This window comes from Jaculus jaculus, chromosome 17 (genome assembly GCF_020740685.1).
Source record: "Jaculus jaculus isolate mJacJac1 chromosome 17, mJacJac1.mat.Y.cur, whole genome shotgun sequence".
NCBI lineage: Eukaryota > Metazoa > Chordata > Mammalia > Rodentia > Dipodidae > Jaculus > Jaculus jaculus.
The window spans coordinates 51,535,280-51,562,337 of NC_059118.1; the positions used below are offsets into that span (position 1 = coordinate 51,535,280).

At 43.0% G+C, this 27,058-nt stretch overlaps 1 pseudogene; it reads left to right on the forward strand.

Moving 5' to 3' along the window:
• Positions 1–143: 143 nt before the first annotated feature.
• On the forward strand, positions 144–26,774 carry LOC123455580 (annotated as a pseudogene).
• Positions 26,775–27,058: the final 284 nt, after the last annotated feature.

The following is a 27,058-nucleotide window of genomic DNA, read 5'->3' on the forward strand; positions in this document are numbered from 1 at the left end:
GGGCCCGCGCATGGTAGGCGTGGCCTATAGCGTGGGGCGTGGTCTGCGTGCAATGGGCGGGCCTTCGCCTTGTGGGCGGGGCCCGTGTGTTGTGGGCGTGTCTTCTCTTTCTGGGTGGGGCCTGCGTGTCGTGGGTGGGTCTTCACGTTGTGGGCGGGGTCTGCACTCCCCCGTGGGCTTTTTGCAGGCCCTTGGAGTTGGCAGTGTTACTTTGCAGGGCGAGGATCACTGGCAAGGTAGGTTCCCAGAGAGCCAAGAGCTAGGCGGTGAGCTAAGGAATGGCTGGCTAGGACTGTGAACATTTTCTTGAATGAGGCGTCCTCCAAAGCGCCGACGGATAAGAGGCTCACGGAACAGAAACTAAAACTGTTGAGTAACAAGGGCAAACGTAATGGTTTGAGTTATTTTAAAGTGTCCTTCAAAGCATTTGTATGCACTGCCAATTTTTAAGAGAAATGCGACCAAAATAGTGAGTGATGTCTGGGGGCGGGGTGGGAGGTAACTGAGCCCTAGTAAATATTCTGTGGGTGTTACAGGTGACGTGCGCATGTGTAAATATCTCTTTCTTTCTTTTGGTTTTTCAAGGTAGGGTCTCACTCTAGCTCAGACTGACCTGGAAATAACGCTATATTCTCAGGGTGGCCTCGAATTCACGGCAGTCCTCCTACCTCTACCTCTGGAGTGCTGGGATTAAAGGCATGCGCCGCCACGCCCGGCTCTGTAAATATCTTAATTAAATCATATTCAGGATTTGTGGATCTTAGGGAAGTCACCCTTCAATTTAACGAAATTTAAAAGACTGAAGCAGAAGCCAGGTGATAATCCCATCACTCTCAAGCTGAAGTAGGAGGATCATCACGAATTTCAGGCTGCCCTAGAATACTCTAAGGGTGGGAAAGCTAAATAAGTTGTTTTAAAAAATAAATAAATAAACATTTTATTTATTTGAGAGAGACAAAGTGGCAGAAAGAGAGAGAATGGGTGAACCTCCAGCCACTGCAAATGAAATAGTCACATGTGCCACCTTGCTCATTTGCCTTACATGGGTACTAGGGAAATGAAGCTGAGTCCTTGGCCTTCGCGGACAAGCACCTTAAGCATTAAATCATCTCTCCAGCCCCTAAACAAGTTTTAATAAATGAGCAGAAAACTTGGAGGGCCAGTAAACTCACTTGAACAAGGTGGGTGTTATTATGAAGTTGACCTTTATTCTTCTTGTGCTTTGCACTTTTATTGCACTTAAAAAACTTTTTATTCTCTAGAAATGACAAATGAATGCACTGGGAAGCTGTTAGAACAGTTCAGTGATGTTTTAGGGTACTGTTACAGTTCATGCCTCAGTGACTGGAACAGGGGTCAGGTTGTTGCTCTGATGAACAGTGGTCATTGTGCTTTCCATTTCCAGTAGAACATTTCTTCATGAGGACAACTTTTGGGTCCAATGTTCTGACAGAAAGCATAAATGGGCCTGGCCATAATCCCAGCCCTCAGGAGGCAGAGGTAGGAGGATGGTCACCCTGAGACTGCATAGTGAATTCCATGTCAGTGTGGGATAGAGCCTGACTCTCTGATAAGAGAGAGAGAGAGAGAGAGGGAGGGAGGGAGGTAGAGAGAGAGAGAGAGAGAGAGAAAAGAGAAGAGAAGAGAAGAGAAGGGGAGGGGAGGGGAGGAGAAGGGGAGGGAAGGGAAGGGAAGGGAAAGCAGAAATGGGACAAGTGCAACTCTCCCGCTTTTCTGTGTCCATCTTAATTACATACTTCCAGATGATCTCTCAGTGAGCTCTGGGAGCACCTTCTGTCAGCACTGCCCTGGCAAAAGACTTTTGTTAACAAATACTTTCTGCAAAAAGAATTTATGTCCCATTATTGATGGAGGTGGCTTTTGGAATCCTAAACACACGGATGCCAAATCCTGCAACAAGAGGAGACCTTTCCTCAAATTGCTGCCTTTGTGCCATTTCTGCTATTTTATAAATCATTAAACCACTTACAGCAGACAATCCAAAGTTAGTTAATTCCACTAGTGATTTAAAGGAAATGTTGGAATGTGATGTGATGTTGACCTTAATACTGTAAGGATGGGCTTTTCCTTACATGTGTACATGAATCAGTTTCTGTTCTGTGTATTTTTTATTTATTTTTAATTTTTTTGTTTATTTTATTTATTTATTTGAGAGCGACAGACAGACAGAGAAAGAGGCAAATATATATAGAGAGAGTATGGGTGTGCCAGGGCCTCCAGCCACTGCAAACGAACTCCAGACGCGTGCGCCCCTTTGTGTATCTGGCTAATGTGGGTCCTGGGGAATCGAGCCTCGAACCAGGGTGCTTAGGCTTCAAAGGCAAGTGCTTAACTGCTAAGCTATCTCTCTAGCCCTGTTCTGTGTATTTTTTTTAATTTTTTTTTTAGATTTTTATTTATTTATTTGATTATTTGAGAGTGACAGAGAGAGAAAGAGGCAGATAGAGAGTGAGAGAGAGAATGGGCACGCCAGGGCTTCCAGCCTCTGCAAACGAACTGCAGACGCGAGCGTCCCCTTGTGCATCTGGCTAACGTGGGACCTGGGCAACCGAGCCTTGAACTGGGATCCATAGGCTTCACAGGCAAGCGCTTAACCGCTATGCCATCTCTCCAGCCCTCTGTGTATCTTTTGATGTAATTGAACACATTTAAACCCAGTCATGGCAGCCCTTGCCTTTAGTCCTAGCACTCGGGAATCTGAAGTAGGAGGATGAGGAGCGCCATGAGCTCAAGGCCAACCTTAAGCTACAGAGTAAGTTGCAGGTCAGCTTGGGTAGAGTGAAACCCTGCCTAGAAAAGACCAAACACTAAGAAACAATCAAAACAAGAACGCCTGACTTAAAAGGGAAGGGATGTAGCTCAGGGTTACAGTGCTTGCATAGCATCGGTGAAGCCATGGATTCAATGCACAGTGCCACAATACAAGCAAAGAAAAAGACTCTATGAGAAAGTTACATTATTTGAAAATACAAATTTCTGGTGAAGGAATATTGTTCCTCCTGTAGCTTAACCAACTGTCAAGATTTTTTTTTTTTTTAACTTTAGCATAAGGAGAACAAGCTACAATCGGTGTGGGTTCTAGAAAGCAGATGAACTACTGGTTTCTTCTAGATTGAAAACAGGTGAATTCTAACCCAGCCATGGAAAAGCCCATAAGTAACTCTGCATGATAGAACGCACAAATCCTCAAGGGTTAGCGGTTAACAGCACTGAGTACTTCCCAGAGGTGGAAGGGTGGGATTGACACAAGGAATACTGATGGTTTGAAACTCTGGTTCAGAAAAGGCTGAATCCCAGGATCCTTCTCCCTCTCTCCTCCTATTTATCTACCTACTTACCTATCATCTGTCTGTCTATCTATCTATATGCAAATAAAGAAAGAGAGTGGGGGTGGGCACTCCAGTGCCTCTTGCTACTACACACTGGAGATGTGCCCACTCTATGCACCTGGCTTTATGTGGGTACTGGGGAATCAAATCCAGTCCGCCAGGCTTTGCAAGGAAGCACTTTAACCACTGAGCCATATCTCCAGCCCTTTTTATCAACTTCTTGCAATTAGGTGTTAGGTGTTTGCTCCTTGTCACCACAACAGGCTTGGGGGAGAGAGGTGTGTGAGTTTAGGGAGAGGGTAAACCAGAGCCTATGACCAGGACAGTACAATACACATCTTCCAAGATAGGAGTATCACAGATTTACTGAACATAGGCAAGATGGATGCTGGAACCTTCTCCCAGCCCATCTTTTCTTATCTGGGTAAAGAATGGTGGTGGGGCAGGGATTCAATTATTCAACCAGGAATCAGAAAATATACCTATGGAAAATAACCAGACAAAAAACCACATAAAAATACAGAAATGAATCCCAGCATTTGGGAGGTAGAGGAAGGAGGATTGCCAGGAGTTTAAGGTCACCCTGAGACTACATAGTGAATTCCAGGTCAGCCTGGGCTATAGCGAGACCCTGCATTGAAAAACCAAAAAAAAAAAAAAAAAAAAAAAAGCAGAAGCATTTCCAATTTTGAAGATTTGGAGATATTTCCATTAGTTTTATCAGCTGAGCATCCTTAGTCTAAAAATCCATAATCCAAAATGCTCCAGACTCAGAAACATTTAGAGCATCATGTTACCCTTCAGAAAGTTTTAGATTTCAGAGCAGCCTATAATACATCTAGCTACCCAAATGAACTGCACTCATCATTCAGTGACGTTTACAAGGATAGCCCTGCCTCCCCACCCTCACTCATTCTTGAGTTTTGTTTTTTCTTGGTGTTTTTGAGATAGGGCCTTGCTGTAGCCCAGGCTGACCTGGAATTCACTACGTAGTGTCAGGCTGGCCTCAAATTCATTGTGATCCTCCTACCTCTGTTTCCCAAGTGCTGGGATTAAAGGCATATGGCACCACGCCAGGCAGAAAGAGAGAATGGGTGTTTCACTGCAAATAAACTGCAGATGCATGTGCCACTTTGTGCATCTGGCTTTACTTGGGTTCTGGGGACTCAAACCCAGGTTGTCAGGCTTTGCAGGCAAGCCCTATTTAACCGAGTCACTTCTCTATTCTCTAGCCCAGTTGCTTCTCTTACTGGGACCAAGAATGTTCTTCATAGCAAATCTGTTGAACTCTTTGCATCGTGTATAATAAAAAGATGTAAACAGAATTTTTATAAGTAGGATGCTAGAAAAATTCTAAGCTTATGAAAGTTTTAAACTGCGGAGGTCCTGATTTTTGTTGTGGTTATTCTTTCTGTTTAAACTTAAGACCACACCATTTTAGTTTACTGAATTATACATTCAGTTTTGTAAGATCTTTCCTAATGTGTGATACGCAGTCTACTTTCACTACTAGACTCACGGACATGGAACATTCTGTAGGGCTTATTGGATGTTGGAACTGTTTGTTTGTTTTGAGATAGGTCTCACTGTGTAGCTCTGGTTGGTCTGGAACCCACTGTGTAAACCCGAGTGGCCTTGAAGTTGTAGTGCTGGGATATAGCATGTGCCACCACTGCCAGCTTGGATGCTGAAATAACTTTTTTTAAAGTCACATAGGGGCTGGAGAGATGGCTTAGTGCTCAAGGCACTTGCCTTGGAAGATAAGGACCCAGGTTCATTTCCCCAGAACCCACGCACCAGATGCACAAGATGGCACATGCATCTAGAGTTCATTTGCAGTTGGCTGGAGGCCCTGGCATGCCCATTTTTTTCTCTCTCCATTCATCTCCCTCACACATAAATAAATAAATAAATAAAAATTTAAAAAAAATTTAAAGTCAGATGTGGGCTGAAGAGATGATTTAGCAGTAAAGGTGCTTGCCTATGAAGCATAAGGACCCAGGTTTGATTCTCCAGTACCCACAGAAGCCAGATGCACAAGGTGGTTTGTGCATCTGGACTTCATTTACAGTGGCTGGAGGCCCTGGTGAGCCCGTTCTTTCTATCTTCCTCTTTCTATCTCAAAGAAATAAAATATTTTTAAAATTCATATAGGTTTGGGCCTGAGGAGATGACTTATCAGGTAGGAGTGCTTGTCAAGCACCTGAGAGGACCTGAGTTCATTTTCCAGGACCCATGTAAATAGCTGTATGTAAACCCAGTCCCATGGGGAACAGAGACTGGAGACTTAGTGGGCCTTACTGGTCAACCAGTCTGGCCAAAAATGGCAGCTCTGTGTTCAATGGAAGGAAAGATGTGGCTGAGCAAAAGAAAAAGACACAAGGACTGGAGTGGCGGGTTAGCGGTCAAGGAAGTTGCCTGTGAAGCCTAAGGACCTAGGTTTGATTTGCCAACACCCACATAAGCCAAATGCACAAGGTGGCACATGTGTCTAGAGTTCATTTACAGTGCCTAGAGGCCCTGGTGCATCCTCCCTCCTCCCCCTCTCTCTTTCTCTCCCTCCCTCTCTCTCCCTCGCTCTCTCTCTCTCTCTGTGCCTCTCTCAATAAACAAATGAAATATTTAGAAAGAAAAAAGAAAATGTCCTCTGGCTTCCACTCACACACACATTGGACACACATACTGCATGCACACATATATAGCCCACACCATGTTATCTATGCCCACACATGATTCTGCATGCACACATATCTGTATGCACACATGTATACCCTAACCATGTTATCTACATCCACACATGATGCATGCACACATGTATGCTCCAGACTGTGTTATCAACACACACAGGAGCCTGCATGCACAGATGTATATCCCACACCATGCTATCTACACCCACACATGATGCACACACAAAAAAAAAAGAAAAGAAAAGAAAAGAAAAGAAAAGAAAAGAAAAGAAAAGAAAAGAAAGAAAGAAAGAAAGAAAGAAAGAAAGAAAGAAAGAAAGACAAACCACTGGGGTAACTCACACCTCAGCAAAGTGCTGAGAAGAATTGACAGTGGAGTGTCCAATGCTAAGTGAGACATCTCTATCACACCCTTCAAGGCTCAGGGACCGTTACAGAGGTGGCTGAAAGAAGGTAAGAGCCAAAGGAAAGGGAGAAGTGCCTTGCAGTTCTACCTTCCAGACACAAAGTAGCCATGGTATTTATGACCTCACGGGATGACACTATCTACACAAGACCTGCATAATATGGGGGTAAGAATGATGGCATCAAAATTGAAGAGACACTAGTTGGAAAGAAGGGATTCGGTGGAAGGGAGATTTGGGAGGAGCATAGGGGGGTGGTGGGAGGATTTTGTGGTTATGAATACTGTCTACATATATGCGGAAGTTGTTAATAAGAGTCCAAAGTCAAGCAGGTTTTCACTTGATTCATGAGTAGACTTATAATGCTCTTCAGTGATGCCCCATGGGTATTTTGCACCTAGGCTTTGGAGACATCAGCCTGTGAGAAAAAGGTGTCTATGCAACTATGGATGACACAAGAACTTCACTTGATATTAAAGAGTACCCTGATACTGAGGCACAGAAGAGCTCCGTACTAACCCTGAGAGAATGGCAAGAGAAGTGGGAGACCCATCAAATTGCATTTCACAAAGAACAAGGACATCAGTAAGATATGTTTGGTCTGTTACATGAAAATGTTCTGTCAGAAATTGACTGAAATAATAATATAGCTATACATTATTAGATTGACTTTTAGATGCTGATTGTAATCTTTTCATTTTGGTATTTCTGATATTGGCACAGTTTTTTTCTCAGTATATAATGATACAACGTACAGATTTTTGGGTTCCTTTAAGAAGTACGTCTTTTGAAAACCCCCTTTAGCATCTCTGCAGCGCTCGTGTGGGCTTCCACAGGCGCTCACCCCCTCGTCCTCCGCGGTGGCGCTGCTGGCCTGCTTCCCAACCGCACGCCTTCTGACGCCAAGGCGCTACCTACGTGGTGAGGCCTAGACATTGGAAGGAATCCGAGAATTAGGATGGTGAGCAGTTATTTGCAGTAGTCATTTTCAGAACAGCAATTATACATCACAGGCCTGGTGCTGAGCTAAGTGGGTCATCACAAAGCATCTCTCTTCTAGGGAAGCACCCCAGCTTCCTGAGATGCTATCATCACCACCACCGTCATCATCACATTGGCACGCTAAGTGGAAGTCAAGACAGACTCCCAGAATCATTGATAAAGGATAACATGGAGATGACCTTAAACAGCCACTTCCATACAGGGGAACTTAAGTATAAGAGTGAAACTTATTTAGAGAATTTTCCATGAACTGCATGTGGAAAAATTTAAACAGCTGTGTCTCTGAGCAAATTACTTAACTGTCTTGCTTATATGTAAGCTGGAGATTGTAATTATTAATATGGCCTACTAAGTAGCATTGTTGGAAGTGCCAAGTGAAGTAATGCATGGAAAGTTCTTATGGCATGAGCTTTACTTCTATGCATTTGGACAGTTAAAACAAACATTGTTATGTCGTATCTTTCTCTCTAGGCTATTAAAGAAGCATCTGGATCATTTTCTTGAAGGCGAGAGTGGACTGAGGGTATTTTTCCCTCTTTGTGGAAAAGCAGTTGAGATGAAATGGTATGAGCAAAGAAGCATTAACGTACTTGTATCTGATGACTAATTTTTTGTGTGACTAACAGAATGTAGGTTAAAAAAAAAAACTCACATTCTCAGAACGGGCATGGTGGTGCACATGTGTAATCCTAACACTTGGGATGTGGTAGCAGGAGGATGAGAAGTTAAAGTCCAGCCTCAGCTAACAGCAAGTTCAAGGCCAGCCTGAGCTACATTAGAGCCTATGCTAAAAAGGAAAAAAGTAGCTGAGTATGGTGGCACTGTGTTTAATCACAGCAAGTTTAAGGCCAGCATGAAACTACATAGTGAATTCCAGGTCAGTCAGCCTGGGATAGAGTTGAGCCCCTACCTTGAAAAACAATTAAAAAAGGAAAAAAGACAAACCACAAAACCAAACCCTTGCATTGGGGAGATAGCTCATTGGTTCAAAGCACTTTCTCTGTAAGGCTGACAACTGGACTTTGGATCCCTGGGGCCCGTGTAAAGCCGGATGTGCAATGACACTGGAGTCTGTGACCCTGATGTGCTGATGACAGTAGGAGGCAAGTCAGAAGAATGCCGGTTAGTCTAGACTTTGCCGTACAAAGAGGCGGAGGAGACCCCCACAGACACTGATTCCTGTAAGGTGAAAACAGAGGACCGACACTCCACAGTTGTCCTCTGACCTCCACATGTGCACCATGGCTTGCATACACCCACATTTTATACACTCACACGCACACACACACACAAAAGCCAGACTTGGTAGCTCATGCCTATAATCCCAGCATGTGGGAAGCTGAGATAAGAGGATAGTCATAAGTTCAAGGCCAGCCTGGGCTTACAGAGTAAATTCTAGGTAAGCCTGAGTTAGACCTTGCCAAAAAAAAGTAAAATACAAACTAAAATTCCTACTAGCTAAAATCCTACTTAGCAGCAAATAACCTGTCGTGATGCCCACACAAGTGCAGTAGTGGCACACAGCCATGGTGGGGAACCAACTGCTCTTGATTTGGCTAACTGATCCCCTCAGTGGTACGGGACCCATCACTGGAGCTAGGAAACAAGTCAGAAACAAATCCAAACATAAGCGCACTCTCCATTATCAAGCTACCATCAATCATGGGCTACAAGAGGGCCTACACCTATTAAATTCTCTCTAAAAAAGTAAGGGTTATCTCATTTGTCCTGGTGCTAACTTACTTTCTGTTGGAGAATCTGCTTCTCTTTTTCAGATAGATGTAGATCCTAAGGAGAGAGCCACCCCATCATACCTCAAAAGGGCCCCAGCTAAAACTAAGAAAAATTGGCGAAACAAGCAAGGGTATTGTTTTCCTGGTGAACCAGATACAAGCACAAGGGGGAAGGAGATCAATACAGAGAAAAATCAACTCCTACCAAATCAGAGAGCCAGACACCCAGAGGCCCCAACACCTCATCACTGAAGCAGACCAAAAATGACCCCAACATGGCTCAGGGAAATTTTGCGGAAGAGGGGACAGAAAGAATGTCAGAGCTACAGGTTGGGTCATGATATACAGAGACATTTATCTTACCCATAACTGTGGGCTCACTCCACAATGCACGACCCATATACCTCAACAAGGAGGGGTCAAGGGGAGGGGTTATGTCACGAATGAGCCTAATAATGGTACCAAACTGACTGTATTTGCTGAATACAAAACTAATAAATAAATAAATAAAATTCCATTCTTAGGAAATGCAAAGGATTCTATATTTTTAGTAGACTCTTGCCAATAGTTACAAAAGTATAGGTAATATTTTCACAGTAAGAGAGAAAGCTGAGTCCAGTAGACCTTTTCGTTCTATATTGCATCTCCAAAAAGAAAAAAAAAAAGAACTAGTAACTCAGTGTGGTATTGTAGTCACCTTCACTGGAACAAAATGCCCAATCAAAAGCAGCTGATAGAGCCAGGTGTGGCAGCTCACACCTTTAATCCAGCACTTGGAAGACAGAGGTAGCAGGATCACTGTGAGTTTGAAGCCAGCATGAAACTCCTTAGTGAATTCCAGGTTAGCCTGGGCTACAGCGAGGCCTTACCTCAAAAAAACAAACAACAAAAACAAAAAACAAAAATGATTTCTTCCTCCTTCTCTTCTTCTTTTTATTTTTTTTATTTTTAAGGCAGGGTCTCACTCCAGTCCCAGCTGACCTGGAATTCATGGTGTAGTCTCAGGGCGGCCTCAAACCTGCCTGCCAAGTGCTGGGATTAAAAGCAAGTACCACCACAACCAGCTTAAAAAGAATGATTTCTTCCCTACATAAATACCTGTGATCTACCCACAAGGCATGCAGGCATTTGGAGTGCATTCCCTAGTGGAGATGATAAGATTTCTGCAGCACACTTGTAACTTGTACTTAAGAGCTTATGTTGAATTGCTATCATACCTTGAGATTCAAGTATGGCCATAAAATTGAGAGCTATCTTATTAGACCTGTGTTTATTTACGTATTTATTTATTCGAGAGAATATTCAAGAGAGAGAAAGAGGTATATATAGAGAGATATAGAGAGAATGGGCTCGCCAGGGTCTCTAGCCACTACAAATGACTCCAGATGCATAAACAACCTAGTGCATCTGGCTTATGTGGGTCCTGGGGAATTGAACCTGGCTCATTTAGCTTTTCCTGCAAGAGCCTTAACTGCTAAGCTACCTCTTCACTCTAGACTTGTGTTGTAACCAACTCAACCAGAATTATTTTGGAAACTACCTTTGGGAAAAAAACAGTGTATCAGGGATGCAGTCATAAATGGTAACTTTCAGCTGTAGCAGAGACTTTGGCAACATTAGTGAAACAGTTCAGAGAGCTAAATGGGGCTGTAGAATATTTTTGGATCTGGGGCTAGGGAGATGGCTCAGTGATTGAAGGCACTTGCTTGAAAATGCTTGGGTCTAAAGCCGCTTGTTGGGTTGTGGAGATGGCACAGTGGTTAAGAGCACTTGCTGGGCCAACACGAAGTCCTGAGAGGACCTGAGACCACCTGGGGCCTCTTCCCTAGCGCTCACCTAAGATGCCATGGATGGCACAGGTGAGTGAGCAAAAGCGGGAGGGCACCTGATGTTCTCCTCTGGCCTCCACACACGTGCATCTAGGGCACACACACATGCGTACACAACACACAGCACTCAACCCACACAACACACAACACACATGCTCTACACATGCATGCATAAAACAAAGCCATTTATAATGAAAATACCGAGTAGTTGAGGATATAGCAGCACTACAAAATAACAATAAATTTAAAATATCAGAACTGAGCTATTCTTGCATGTTATCATAGTAGAGAATTTACATTTATGCAACTAACCTATATATGAAGTCTATACAGCTAGCATGTATAAACAGAAAATGAGCAAGAATGAAGGCTAAAAGAGATTAAAAAGAAATGTATAATGGACAGGAGAGATAGTTCAATGGTTGAAGTACATGCCTGCAAAGCCTAAGAACCCAGGTTCCATTCTCCAGGTCCCACATTAAGCCAGATGCACATGGTGGCTTTGCATCTGGAGTTCATTTGCAGTGGCTAGAGGCCCTGATGTGCCCATTCTCATTCACTCTGTTTATCTCCCTCTCTCTGTCTCTAATAAATAAATAAAAATGAAATCTTTTAAAAGAAGAAATATTGATATTTTGGGTTTTGTTGGATTTTTATAGCTGTGCTTCATTTCCATGTGTGAATGGAAATAAAAACACATGCAATCAATTTACGTAGTGATTTCTTTGTTTATATTTTGTAACTTGAAAAAAGGTATGGAGATGAGAAGTCTGTATATGCTGGTGCACAAATTTCCTACGAAATGTGAGATGCAAGTTACTAGCATGTTTCATTTCAGAGCTAGCGACAGTTTGCGCTCTGCCCACATTGACAGTGAGTACTCTTATGTAGATAATAGGTACAGTCTGCTTTGTTCCCGTTTTGAAGATGCGTTTGCTCTTACTCAATTGATAAATGAGGGAACACTGTGAACAGCATGTGAATTTCACGTTTGTTCACATGTGATTTCATCTGAGAGAAACCTGAGATCAAAGCCAAAACCTGTGCTGAGATGAGCTGAGCCAGTGGCGACCAGCCTGCACGTGCCCGTGCCAGGCACCGTGCTTGCTTGGCTTGCCCAGGCTCTGCCCACTTCTCCCTCCTCGCCTGCTGTTAGAAACACTCCATGTGCTGTTCCTCCTTTCCTCAGTGCACAGTGACTTGAACTGCAGCCCACTGAAGGTCTCCTTCTAGAAGTGAACTGCAGGGCTTTTTCAAGGGAAAGTGCATGCTGTACTATGAATCTCTTATCCATTTGACATGTGCAAAACCATTATTAGTAAATTTTAGTGGCATTGACAGGAGTTGTTTCTTTATTATTTGCTGTTGCTATTTTTTGGTTTTTGTTTTCCAAACAGTGTCTTATGTAGCCTACGCTGATCTTCACCATGCTCTGCATCTTGAGCTCCTGACTCTCCTGCCTCCACCTCCCGTGTGCTGCACCACCATGTCCAGTCCACAAAGGTGTTTAATGCTGTTCCTTAACTCCCTCTTTGCCATCAGCCTTTTAGTTTCTTTGCATGCTTTTTCAATGTTGTAACTTTTAGGAAGGCATATTGCATTATATAAGAGTTGACTTTTCTGTAAGTTCACATAAGCCTGTTTTTTGTGCCTAGGTATTTAGACTGTTAGTTTGGCTTTATTTATTTTTTTAAAAAAATATTTATTTATTTGATAAAGAGAAAAAGGCAAGGTGGGAGAGTATAGGTACTCCTTGGCCTCTTGCTACTGCAAATGAACTCCAGAGCCATGCGCCATTTTGTACATCTGGTATTACGTGGGTCCTGGGGATCAAACCCAGGCTCTCTCAGGCATTCCTAGCAAGTGCCTTGAAATGCTGGGCCATTTCTCCACGTCCTCATTTAAAAATTTGTTTTTATTTATTGTGTGTGAATATGAGCATGCCAGAGCTTCTTACCCCTACAGATGAACTCCAGATGCATGTGCCACGTTTGTGCATGTGGCTTTACCTGGGTACTAGGGAACCTATGCAAGCAGGGTCCAAGCAGGTGCCTTTGACCACTGAGCAATCTCCCCAATAATAGTTTGGCTTTCTTTTCAGTCCAGGATCCCACAAATATCAATTATGTAATTACAGAGCTCACCAAGAACATGTTAACTCTTTACATGTTCCAATCATGTTTATCATAAATTGTGTGGAAATTATGTGGTTATTACAGAAATGGCTGATAACATTAGAGCTATGTACTCTGATGTGATGCCAGCTAGCCACATGTGACTAATTTGTAAATGTTAATTTATGAGACAGTATATCTTATATTGCAGGCTGGCCTCAATTTCACTATATATATGAGGATGACCTTGGATTTCTGTTACAATGCCTCCACCTCCCAAGTGCTGGCATTATAAGCATGTGTCACCCATCACACCTGTTGTTGTTTATTTATTTATTGGCAGAGGGGGGGGCATGAGAGTGTGGGCATGCCAGAGCCTCTTGCCACTACAAACAAACTCCAGACCCGCATAAAGCCAGGGGCACAAAATGTTCTACATATCTGCAGTTCGTTTGCAGTGGCAAGAGGCTTTGGTGTGTCAATTTCTCTTGGTCTCTCTTTCTCTCTCTCTGTCATTGCACATAAATAAAAACCTTTTTTTAATTGATAAATTCCTTAAAGGAGAAGGATCAGGAACCCCTCGGGGTATGAACTGATGCATGTTGCTTGGTTCACTAAATGCAGTACGTTCCGTCATGCAGTTAGGCTGATTCTAGCAAATATCTCTCTACAGGAATATTGGTGGCAGTGTATACACTTCCATAGTATTTGTATTTTTACAGCTTAAAAATGCTATATATTTAGATATCTGGTCTCAAGGGAAATGACAGTTCCATCCCCTAGAACTATGAGAGTGATTAAAGAATTAGTTTGGCCTGCAGATGACTTTATTGTGAAGGTATTAAGAACCATGGAAGATGTCTCTCACAGATAGAATAAGAGTTCACACCATACCTAGGAACACTGGGAACAAACGGATAAAACAATAGTATGCTAACTTAGTTCTCTCAGAGAAGAAATTTAGTTAGCATTGATACAGATTATAAGCAAGACAGCTTTTTCCTGATAGGCAGTTCACTACAGATCGGGCTACAGAAACATGGATGCCCCATTGGCTGTCCTGGCCTTTCTCCTTTGTTTTCTATGGAAATAACTGTCTCTGTGGGAAGAGAATCCTGGTTTCCTCATGGGGAGAACTTATTTTGGTTTGGGTGCTTTTCTGCTTTGCTTTCTCTCTTAAATCTCCCGAAAATAAATCTTATGATTTACCCTTTAAAAAAAAAAACTCCATGGCGCACGCCTTTAATCCCAGCACTCGGGAGGCAGAGGTAGGAGGATCTCCGAGAGTTCGAGGCCACCCTGAGACTACATAGTGAATTCCAGGTCAGCCTGAGCCAGAGTGAGACCCTACCTCGAAAAACCAAAAAAAAAAAAAAAAAAAAAAACCTCCAGACACATGTGCCATTTTGTGTACCTGGCTTTATGTGGCTATAAGGGAACTGAACCCAGATCAGAAGGCTTTGTAAGCAAGCACTTTTATCCGTTCAATCATCTCTATAACTCCTATTTTTATAAATTAATTAAATTTTGGGGGTATTTATTGGCTATTTGTATTTCTTCCTTTTTTCTGAGGCAGAGTTTCTCTCTAGCACAAACTGAGCTGGAACTCACTAAGTATTCTCAGGCTTGTTGCAGACTCACAGCGGTCCTTCAACCTCTGCCTCCCGAGGCTGGGATTAAAGGTGTGCACCACCACACCTAGCTGATTTAGTTTTTTAAATTTGAAATGGTCTTGCTATGCCACGGGAAGGCCTCAAACTCAAGTACTGGGATTACAGGTTGCATCTTCACAACTGGTTTGGCTACCTAAATGTAATCAAATGAAATTCACAGTTAGCTCTGTGGTATTGGCTCTATCACTCATGTTCACCAGACAGTGGTCAGTGGCCTCCGTAGTGGACAGCACACATGCCTTGTCCCCATCATCATGTCACACTACAGTGGGGAAGCAGGGAAGTGTTTTCTCCAGTCAAATACATTTGCATTATGTTAGTGTTAGAATTCCAAGTATTTTAATTTTTTACTATGACCATAAATGTCAATTTTCAAAGTTCCATATAACATGGCGCTTAAAAATATAGACCATGCTTTTCTACATGTTCTGTGAAAATATGAATCGTTTAAAATGAAAGAAAATGTGTGAATTTTTTTTTCCCTTATTTCATCCTTTGATGGTGGGTATTAAACCCCGGGCCTTGTTTATAACAGGGACTCTTAGTACTGAGCCATATCCCAAGTCATATTAAGAAAATGTATGTTTACTATTAATTTTATGTAGTGGTATATTTGAGGAAAAAATTTAACTGTAAATGTGCTTTTCAGGTTTGCAGACCGGGGACACTTTGTAGCTGGTGTAGAAATCAGTGAACTTGCTATACAAGAATTTTTTGCAGAACAGAATCTTTCCTACTCAGAAGAACCAATTACCGAAGTTGCTGGAGCCAAAATATTTAAGGTCTGTATATGTATATTTTTTTGAAATCAAAGTGTCGTTATTACAGATTTGGTTTTGTTTTCTTGGTGCTGAGGGTTGAACCCAGGGCGTCGCACATGCAACTAGCCAAGCATTCTTCCACTGCGCTGTATCTCCAACGCTTTCATACACATACCTTTTTTTATTTTTTAGAGAGTGTGAGCCTTTCCTTACAACTAACTGGCTGCCAGACCAGACTTAAGATGTTGAAGGATTAAAGTAACACAGCCTCCCTTAAAGAATCTCTTGGCTTTGGAGAAAAGAAAAAGTGATGGAGCTGTCTGTAGCACATGACAAAGTGTAATGACCTAAGGGACTAAGGCAGTGACAGGGGAGTGCCCCTGCCTAGCTTGTAGCATTTCCTGAATCATGGGGCAGGTGGGCACCCCCAGAAACTTGCCTCATTTTGTATACATGGCCACTTTTTTCTTTTTTCTTTCAACACACCATGTCATGGCCTCATGAGGAGTGAGTAGAAGGGCCTCACTTGCTGGCACAGGGAGCAGGCTGTGGGCCCTGGTCCAGGAAAGGCCATGAAGGCAAGGACGAGGAGGAATGAGGGGGAGGTAGAGAAAAACAGGATGGATTAACACACTTAAAAAATATATTTTTTTATTTATTTGACAGTGAAAGGGGGAGAGGAAGAGAATGGGTGCGCCAGAGACTCCAGCCCCTGAAAATGAACTCCAGACGCGTGTGCCCCCTTGTGCATCTGGCTAACATGGGTCCTGGAGAATCAAACCTGGGTCCTTAGGCTTTGCAGGCAAATGCCTTAACTGCTAAGCCCTCCCTCTAGCCCTAACACATTTTTTAATTTTATATACCTTTTATTTATTTTTATTTATTTGAGAGTGACAGAGAGAAGGAGACAGAGAGAGAGAGAGAGAAAGAGAGAGAGAGACCACATGCACATGTCAGGGCTTCCAGCCACTGCAAACAAACTCCAGAAACATGTGCCCCTTGTGCATCTGGCTAACATGGGTCCTGGGGAATAGAGGCTCAAACCAGGATCCTTAGGCTTCACAGGCAAGCACTTAACCGCTAAGCCATCCCTCTAGCCCTAACACACTTTTTATGACGTTGGGCCAACAGGACTCAGTGAATGAGGGGATGAAGAAGTGGGGAAAGGTCCCATTTCTGGCTTAGGTGGTAGAAAATAAAGAAATGGGTTGGAAAGCAAACAGAAAGATGAGTTCTCCCCTGGAGAAGAGAGGGGAGTTATACACTGGGAAGAAAATGATGGGCTTGGGAGTGTGGAGAGTCACTCCATCCAGCTGCTCGGCCAGCTGGAGGAAATAATGCGGACATAGCAGATGCCACCCAAAGGCGAACAAGCAGAGATATTCGGTGGGAGGTGCCAAGCACTTGTGTTTGCACACAAGGTTGTCTGCTGGGAAGGGGAGGCCTCAGGTGCGTCTGAACCAAGCGAGGCTGTCACTGCAGGCATGGGGGGGGGGCAGGGTCGGGCATACTGTGTGCTTGGCATGGGAGAGGATTTAGTGGTCTCTGTTGGAGGCAGGTGGTAACATCAGGGAAGCTGGCAGTCATTGCCAAGGTGTGCCTCAGGATGTGGGTCAGAGTGCTGTCATCAGAAATGGTCTGGCCCTGTGCAGTTGCACATTCAGTCCTCGCAGATACTCACCTCTACATATGGAAACTAACTGGCCAGAAAGCCGGAGACTTAGCAATTTTTTTTTTCTTTTTGTATCATCAAAGGCAATGTTTCTTTCAAGGTTTAATAAAACAGACAAGCTTCTGGCAACACTGCTCAAGGAAAATAATGTGGAGTTGACCCACAAAAACATTCCTTGACTAAAAAGAGACAAACCTGTAGATTTTCCTTCTCATCCATAAAGTTGTTAAAGGGATGAAATAGGCAAAGGCGTATAGCCAGGTGGATCAGAATGTTAAAACTAAAGAACAAAATACCATGAAAATTATTCTTCTAAAGACACTCATAATGCTGGTTATAAAAGTTTTAGATAACGGCTGGAGAGATGGCTTAATGGTTAAGTGCTTGCCTGTAAAACCTAAGGACGCCAGTTCGAGGCTTGATTCCCCAGGACCGTCATTAGCCAGATGCAGAAGGGGGTGCACACATCTGGAGTTCATTTGCAGTTGGTGGAGGCCCTGGCGCGCCAATTCTCTCTGTCTGTCGCTCTCAGAAAATAAAAATAAACATCAAAATATTTTTTTAAAGTTTTAAATAAAATATGAACAAGTAAAAGGTAGCAGCTGAGCATGATGTTGCACACCTTTAAACCCAGCACTTGGGAGGCAGAGGTAGGAGGATCACTGTGATTCAAGGCCACCCTGAGACTACATAGTGAGTTCCAGGTCAGCCTGGGCTAGAGTAAGACCCTACCTCGAAAAACCAAGAAAAAAAAAAAAAAAGGAATAGAAAAAAAAAGCTAGTAATGTAAGTGCAAATTAATCTATCTTTACTTAGTTGTCTGTGTTTTAGGAAGCAGGTTGGTTGGATAAGCATTAGAAAATTACTGAATGGGCTGGAGAGATAGCTTAGTGGTTAAGGCACTTGCCTGAGAAGCGTAAGGACCCAGTGCCCACATAGACCAGATGCACTTAGTGGCACATGCGTCTGGAGTTCATTTGTAATGTCTGCAGGCCCTGGTGCACCCATTCTCTCTGTTTCTCTTAAATAAACAAAAATAAAGAAAATTACTGAATTAAATTTATCATCATAGTAAATGAAAAATGTTACTATTTCAATAGTAATCTAAGTAATATATTCATAATTATCATATATAACATGTGTATATTATGTATAGTAAACACATATAATTCTAAGTATTTTAGTAAGTTAATTGTTTTTTGTTTGTTGCTTTGGTTTTTTTCTAGGTAGGATCACATTATAGCCCAGGCTGACCTGGAATTCACTGTGTATACCCAGGTTGGCCTCGAACTCACAGCAGTCCTCCTACCTCTATCTCTTGTGTGTTGGGACTAAAGGTGTGTGCCACCATGCCTGACACATTATGGTTTTATATCTTCCTCCTGCCCCAGTTTTAAGTCATCTAAGAAGCCTAAGTATTTGCTCAGCCCAAAGAGATGGCTTGTTTCTGGACCAAATCTTTTTCAAAACTTCCAAGGCAGAGGTCTCACTCCAGGTTGATTCAATCAGAATCTTGTAGAACTGAAACCCATTATTAGTCCTCCATAAAGCTTCTCAGGATATAGATAGGACTGCAGGCATATTTAAACCTTAGCAGTAAGGAGGCTTAAGGCAGGAAGATCATGAGTTCAAGTCCAGCCTGGGTTAGATAGTAAACCACTCACAAAATAGTAAATGAAAAAAGGAGAAGCAAGAAAACAACAAACAATGGATTCCCACCTGTAGCCAAAGTTGGTTATCTCCCTGCCTCCTCTGGGATGACTGCTGCCTTGCTTCCAGGCCCGTCTTCAGAGACCTTCCTCCTCCTCTCAGAAACCCATGTTGGTTCTTTATTTCAGGATCACTCTGTGAGTGCCCTGATACACAGGACACACAATGCCCTTCGCCCCCATTGTCAGCTCCCAGACTTCTCAAGCATGGTCACTGTCCCTGGAGTGCACAAAAGCTCACCCCACTTTAGTTTTAGCAGATGCAGCAGGGTACACTAAGAGGCCACCTCTTATTTCACCATCTCTGCTTCCCCGCAGGCCCCTGCTCTGTTCTCTATCCTCACGCTGTTCTCGGGTCCACAGCCATTGCTTGGAGGGCCATCAGTGTCACAGTGTTCCTCTGTGGTCAGACCCTGTATGGATTTCAGTGATCAGGAACCCAGAGTGGATATCCTGTGTACTAGGGTTGGGGACGGGAAGTGCTCCTTACCTGAATAATTGAGAAAAAGGGGAAAGCCAGCAAAACTCTGCTTTTCCTGAATTACCTTGAAAACTATCTGTCATATATCAGCACTCTTCGTGTGGGATTGACCTGTGAATTTATGTTTAGCAGAACAAAAGTATCAAGACACTGCTCAAGTAAACATTTCCAGAATAATTTTTTTGTTTGTATTTTCTTTGAGGTAGGTTCTTGATATGTAATCCAGGTGGCCTCACATTTGTGACAGTCTTTCTGTCACACTCTTGTCTAACTCTTGACAGCTGGGATCACAGGCATGGGCTGTCATGCCAGGTTTTATGCAGTGCTTGGGGCTGAACCTAGCGCCCAGTGTATGCTAAGCAAGCATTCTACCAACCAAACCATAGTTCTTGGCCCTAACTGTTGGCAGTATCACCTGCTGGTGCCAACTGAACCCGTTTCCAGGTTGTGAATGACCAGTGCCAAGGAACTGAGCAGACTGGGGCGAGTCAACAGAACCAGGGGACTCCAGTGACTTCTTCTGCACAGGAGCCCGAGGCAGCAGCTTGTAGAACTTTTATTAGAACAGCTCTGAGTACAGTGTTCACACAGAGTTCATGGTGATAATGTCTTACACAAAACAGTAGAAGGCTACTTCCCTATCTCAGAAGCAGGAGACATTCTAGCTAACTTGTAACTGTAGGTGGATATTAGACCTCCCTAGCAGCTGGAAGGTAGACAGCATGAACTCTGTTCCCAGCATTCCAGGATCAAACAGGTGTCCTTCTCAAAACAGTGTCAGCAGACTCATAAAGTGTTCTGCAAACAGAATGCAACAGGCTAAAAACCACCTACACCCGATTACCAGGAATTTAACAAGCTCTGAAACAAGTGATAGTTTGCTAATCTTAAAGGACACCCTATGATTTTTTTGAACCACATCCAGATTTTATTTATATTTCTAAATGTATTTATTCATTTATATATGAGCAGAGAGAGGGGGCCTCCTGCCCCAAATAAACTCAAGGTGCATGTGCCACTTTGTGCACCCAGTTTTACGAGGGCACTGGCAAATTGAACCTTGGCTGGCTGGCTGCTGGCAAGAGCCTTTAGCTGCTGAGCCATCTCCTCAGCCATCCATCCAGATTCTAAAAGAAAAAGAGGCCATTAAACTGCAATAAAATGATTGTGTCTCACACACATTCTCTCTTTCTCCTTGGCTTTGCTTGAGCCCAGTGTTCTTTCTTTGTCCATCCAAGCATCTCCTAATTAAGTGGATTTTTCTTTTTTGCATTGTTTCATTACAGAGTTCTTCGGGGAACATTTCACTGTACTGTTGCAGCATTTTTGATCTTCCCAGGTAAGACTGGATACTGCTCCTGAACTTTGACAGAGGTGGTCCTTGCTAGGCAGTGCTGGGATAGGCATTAGCCACTCCTGTTCATTTGTACAGTAATCAAGATGCATTAATTTCCAGGCTGTGAGATGGTTCAGTGGGGAAAGTGCATACATTGAGGACCTGTGTTCAGATCCCCAGAACCCACACAGAAGATTGAGCCTAGTACTGCATGCTTGTAATCTCAGCACTGGGAAGGCAAAGACAGGGAGTCCCTGGGATCATTGGCCAGCTAGTCTCGCTGAATCCCTGAACTCTAGGTTCAGTGAGAGACCGTCTCAAAGACTAAGGTGGGAAGTTACGGAGAAAGATGTGTCCTATAATGACCTCTCCCCTCCACATGTGAATGTACACACATTCACAAGCACCACACACATACACACACACACACACACATGTATGAACACACACATATACACATCCAAAAAAGCACTGATTTAAGTCTGTTTGCAGCTGTTCTTACGACAGCCTGTTGTTGGTATGCTTTGTGTAGAGTGAGCTCCCCAATGTTATCACGGCCCAAGGCAGGTGGGTGACTTTTCTCCACAGTGAGACATGTCTTCTACTTTGTACCTGGTTCTGTGACAAAAGTGAATTATTTGGTGCAGAAGGAGCCAAGATGTCATCTGAAATTCCCTCATACCTGGGCCTGGGGCCAGAAGCAGTTGTCACGCACTGCCCTGTATTCCTTTTCTGGGTTTCCAAGTCATAACAAAACAACGAGGCTGCTGCCTCAGTCTCCTAAACTACTAGGAGAGAACAGTTCCTCATACCCAGTGAGTATGTGTAAGGAAAGAGTAAGAGAAAAGCAACTGAAAACACCGGGCTTGATCTCTACAGATAGACAGTTTATTAGAGAAAACAGCGAATGGCCTCAGCTTTCCCGCGGGATGAAGGCTGAAGCCCTGAGCCAGGTTAGGGTGCAAGTTTATAAGGAGAACCCTAAGGAAAATCATGCTGTATCAGGTGCAGTTGATAAGAAAATTATAGCTGTTTGTGTCCTTGTTCAGAATAGGTTTCTTCAGCCAGGAATGTCTAAGGAGGACATTCAGATGGCCTCTGGTCCTTCAAGGCCATCTAGGCTAAGGGGAGTACACCAATCAGGAAAGGTGCCAAACTTAATGAGGCTGAATGTCTCTGTTGCTTCTTTTATTGGCCTGAGCTTTAGGGATAGTCATTAACCCTTAGTTCCCTTTCCTTTAACCCTTCAGTGTGCATCTCTATCTCTGAAGAAAAGCAGATGTGAGACCCCAATACGTTGATGATAGGTAGCACACCAGTCATCTTGTTCCAGATTTGGTTTTTCTATCATTACTATTTTTAGCTGTGTGATATTTTTATATCTTTGCATATGGTGGGTGTGAGGGTCGCACATGTGGAGATCAGAGGACAGCCTCAGTGTCCTTCCACCTTGTGTGATACAGGGTCTCTCTTGTTTGCCATAGGGAAGGGCAAAATAGGTGGCCCAAGAGCTCTGGTATTCTGTCCCACCTGCATTGCCATGGGCACACTGAGGTTACAGACGTGTGTGCCACTGCGTGTCCACCTTTTATATGGGTGCTGGAGGCCAAACTCTAGTCGTCAGGCTTGCAGAGCAACACCTTTAACCACGGAGCCATCTTCCCTGCCCCAAGATTTGATTTTTAAAAATATTTTATTCATTTACTTGACAGAGAAACAGGCAGAAGAGGGAGAGTCGGTATGCCAGGGCCTCCAGCCACTGCAAACAATCTCTACATGCATGCACCACCATGTACTTACGTGGGTCCTGGGGAATCAAACCTGGGTCGTTTAGCCTTCACAGGCAAGCGCCTTAACCTCTAAGCCATTTCTTCAGCACCTGATTTTTCTTATATAAATGTTGCTTTCTTTATTTTTCCTTTTGGTCAGGACAAGTATTGGCAAATTTGACAGGATTTGGGATAGAGGAGCATTAGTGGCCATCAGCCCAGGTGATCGCAAACAGTAAGTTGGTTACTTTAATATGTTGGGTTTTTGGTGTTTAGCTGAGTTCCAGGTGCCTGTGTGTAAGAAGTAGGGCGCTGTGGCTTCTAGGCTGGTTCCTCGGTCAAAGCATTCAGCTTCTCTAAGCCTCACTTTGCTCCACACGGACGTGGAGCGTTTCTACTGGCACTGCCATCAGCACTGGTAACAGCTGGTGACTTTTGCCCCATCCCAGGCACTGTTTGAAATACGGCCTGTGCACTTACACATCCGCCAAACAGTCCTGTCACATACATGCTGTCACTGTTCTCATTTGCACATAAAAACCTAAGGTCAAACAGAGGAAGTTATGTCCCAGGTTAGGCAGCTTCTGCATGGCAGTTGTGATGAAACCGTCTGAGTTTGCTCTGGAGCCCCCCATTCAATGTCCTTAAAGAGATGCTTCAGAATTCAAAAAATGAAATATGTGATCTGGGCATGGTAGAGTCTTGTGATCCCAGCACTTGGGAGACTGAGACCCAAGTATTGTAAGTTCAAAGCTAGCCTGGGCTACATAGTGAATTCCAGGCCACTCTGGGCTATGGAGTGAGACCTTATCACAAAAAAAAAGAACTATGTGGAAAGCCTTCCCTCAAAGAACTATTTAGCATTGCTGTTATTACCAGAACAATCATTGGGGTTTTGGATGACCCTTATATTAACTAATCTTACTAAAATGAAGTTTTAAACAAGCATATGAGGAAAATGTGATCATTCTTTTCAATGAAAATAACAGCAGTTGTCTACCTTCTTGGATACAGCATGTAAAATACTTTATTGCTCCATTGCACAGAAACATTCACACCCAGAATCAGTGAAGTCAACTTTTATTTTACTTTATTTTTTGGTTTTCAAAAATGTTTTTATTTTTATTTATTTATGTGAGGGAGAAAGAAGCAGGGAGAGGGGGAAAGAGAGAATGGGCACACCAGGGCATCCAGCCACTGCAAATGAACTCTAGATGCATGTACCATCATGTGCAGCTGGCTTACATGAGTCCTGGGCAATCAAACCTGGTTCCTTGAACTTTGCAATCAAGCCCCTAAACCATTTCTCCAGCCCATTGTTTTGTTTTGTTCTTTTGGAGGTGGGGTTTCACTCTAGCCCAGGCTGACCTGGAATTCACTCTGTAGTCTCAGGTTGGCCTCAAACTCTAGGCAGTCCTCCTACCTCAGTCTCCCATATCTGGTTTTCTATTTATTTTGTAATATAGTTGTTTTGGGGCCAGGCCCAGTGGTGCATAGCTTTAGTCCCAGCACTCAGGAAGCAAAGTGACTTTGAGTTCAAGGCTACCCTGAGGCTACATTGTTAATTCCTGGTCAACCTGGGCCAGAGTAAGACCTTACCTTGAAAAACAAACAAAAAACAGTGGGACTAGAAGGATGGCTTAGCATTTAAAAGTTTGCCTGCAATGCCAAAGACCCAGATTCGATTCCCAAGGACCCACATTAGCCAGATGCACAAGGGGTGCATTCATGTACTGTGGCTAGAAACCCTGGCGTGCCTATTCTCTCTCTGTCCCCTGCTCTCTTCCCCTCTTTTTCTGTCGAATTTACTTGGGGTGGGGGAAAAACTATATTTGAGAGAGAGTAATTATGGGCTCAGGTAAGTCAATAGGGCTGGAGACATGGCCTAGAGGGTAAGGCACTTACCTACAAAGCCTAAGGACCCGGGTTCAATGCCCTGAACCCATGTTAAGCCAGATGCACAGATTTGATGTTTATTTCCAGCAACTGGAGACCCTGGCACACCCATTCTCTCCCTCTGACTTCAAAGAAATAAAAATTTTGGTAAGCAATGAGATGTAGTGCCTCTAAGTCAGAGGCAGTCAGAAGGAAACAGAAACAGGTGGAGGCAGAAGTCAGTGTGCTCATATCATTTAAATTCTACTCATGAGCAGGAGGCCTAAGGAAGGGTCTGCGGGAACAAACATAGCAGGCTCTGCCTGCAGTGGAGACTCAAACAGCTGCCCTCAAAGGTGCAAAAGAGAAGGCGGCTGCTGAGCCAGTGTTCCGCGGCATTGGAAGGAACCTGTAAAATGTAGGTGGGTGCAGGAGAGAGGAAATCCATGACTCAGACATTGAAGGAAACTGCAGAGAAAACCATGAATGGGCTCGATTTTCAGGTCTGGTTACTTCTTTGACATGAGATGTATAAAAAAACCAACCAGAGGACTGAGAATGTGACCCAATGGACAGAGTCCTTGCCTGGCCTGTGTGAAGTCCTGTGTTCAACACCCACCACTGCATGAACCGAGTGTGTGGGACATGCCTGTAATTCTAACACTTGGGAGGTAGAAACAGGAGGATCACAAGTTCAAGGCCAACCTAAGCTACATGAGACCCTGTCTCAAAACCATGCCACATCTTCACCTATTTGGATAATTAAAATGCATACAAACTATTCTTCAATCACTAAAAGTAGCCTGAGAGGAGGCCCTTAGAATGTACTTCTTTAAAAAGTATTTATTTTTAAATTTATATTTATTATATATATTATATAATTATTTATTATATATTATTTATAACTATTTATTATATTCTCTTTAAAAAATAAAAAAAATTACAAAAATATTTCACCACATGTCTTTTGTTCCTAGGCCAACCATTTTATGTTCCAGGTGCTAAGATTAAAATGTTACTTGGTAAATTACGCTCTTTTTAAATAGTTAGCAAGCTAATGCTGGACATGGAGGTGCACGTTTAATCCCAGCAATTGTGAGGCTGAGGTAAAAGGATCACTGTTGAGTTCAAGACCACTCTGAGAAAACAGAGTGAATTACAGGTTAGTCTACGTTAAATTGAAACCCTACCTCTCCACCACAAAAAAAAAAAAAAGTCAGGAAGTTTGACATGGAGGTACACATCTAGAATCCCAGGATGTGGAAGACAAGCAGAACCACAGATTCGAGGCCAGTCTGAGCTATACTGTGAGTTCAGGCCAGCCTAGACCACTGAGTAAGACCTTCTTTCAAAAATCAAATTCAAACTGTTGAGCTAGTAGCAATTATTGATGTATGCAATCAATGTGTACAAAATTGGAAAGGTAAAGACCATGTTGTTGAAAACTGTTTTATCCTAGAGAAGGAACCATTCTCCCTAATGTGGTCTTTTAGCTGTATGATTTATGATGAAGACATTTGGAACTGGGCAAGATGACACTCCCCTGTGATCTCAGCACTCCAGAGGCTGAGATAGTACAAAAATAAGTTTGAGGACAGCGTGAGTTGCATAGCTGGTTCCAGGTCGGCCTGAGCCACAGAGTAAACCCCTGCCTTAAAGAAAAAAAAAAAAAGATGACAAACATTTCTAAAGAGAGGTGTCCACTGTGGTTTTTTAAAGATGTTTTTATTTATTTATTTAAGACAATGAGAATTTGTGCATCTGGGCCTCTTCCCTCTCCAAAAAAAAAAAAAAAAAAAAACCTCCAGATTCATGCACCTTGTGCATCTGGCTTTTTGTGGGTACTGGGGAAGTGAACCTGGGTCCTTTGGCTTTGCTGCCAAGCACCTTAACTGCTTTTCCATCTCTCCAGCCCTGCTGTGTTTTCTAAGTAGTAAAGTGATCACAAATCAGAGTTCAGAAATCTTACCTGGACATTTTGCCATTTTTGTTAAAGGAAGAAACTTTTAGTGTACACTGCTTTTAAAAGGGATTTGGAGCCCACGTGTGGTGGTGCACACATTTAATCCCAGCACTTGAGAAACAGAGGCAGGAGAACCACTGAAAGTTCAATGCCAGCCTGGGCTACAGAGTGATTCCAGGTTAACCTGGACTAGAGAGAGACCCTACCTCAATAAAAATGTGACTTGAGTATTTCTAGAAGCATTCGTGATGTCAGCCTTCTTAATGCTCCACTTGTTACCCTTCTCTTTTAGGGTCACAAGGCACGACTGGTTGCCTAGAGATGGTCGACGCTTTTGAAGAACAACATAAAAGTTGGGGAATTGGCTACATTTTTGAGAAACTATATCTACTTACAGAAAAGTGAAAATATCAAAATATTTGCAAGCAATTAAAATTCTGTTAAGGTTTGAAAATGTAATAAATGCATTTTTAATTTTTCCTCATGCACCATATAAAACTTTGTTCAAAATGTAACTTTTTAGATGAAATCACATATTAAACTGTTAAAGTAATCCTCTAAAGAGGAATGCATGATAGGGGCAAAACATTAAATTCCTGTGTGTCTTCTACCCAGATGGGGAGAATTTTTATATAATTGTATATTTCTTCTGTAATTAAAGAAAAATGCAAAGCTTATAACTTAAAATATAAAAATATCA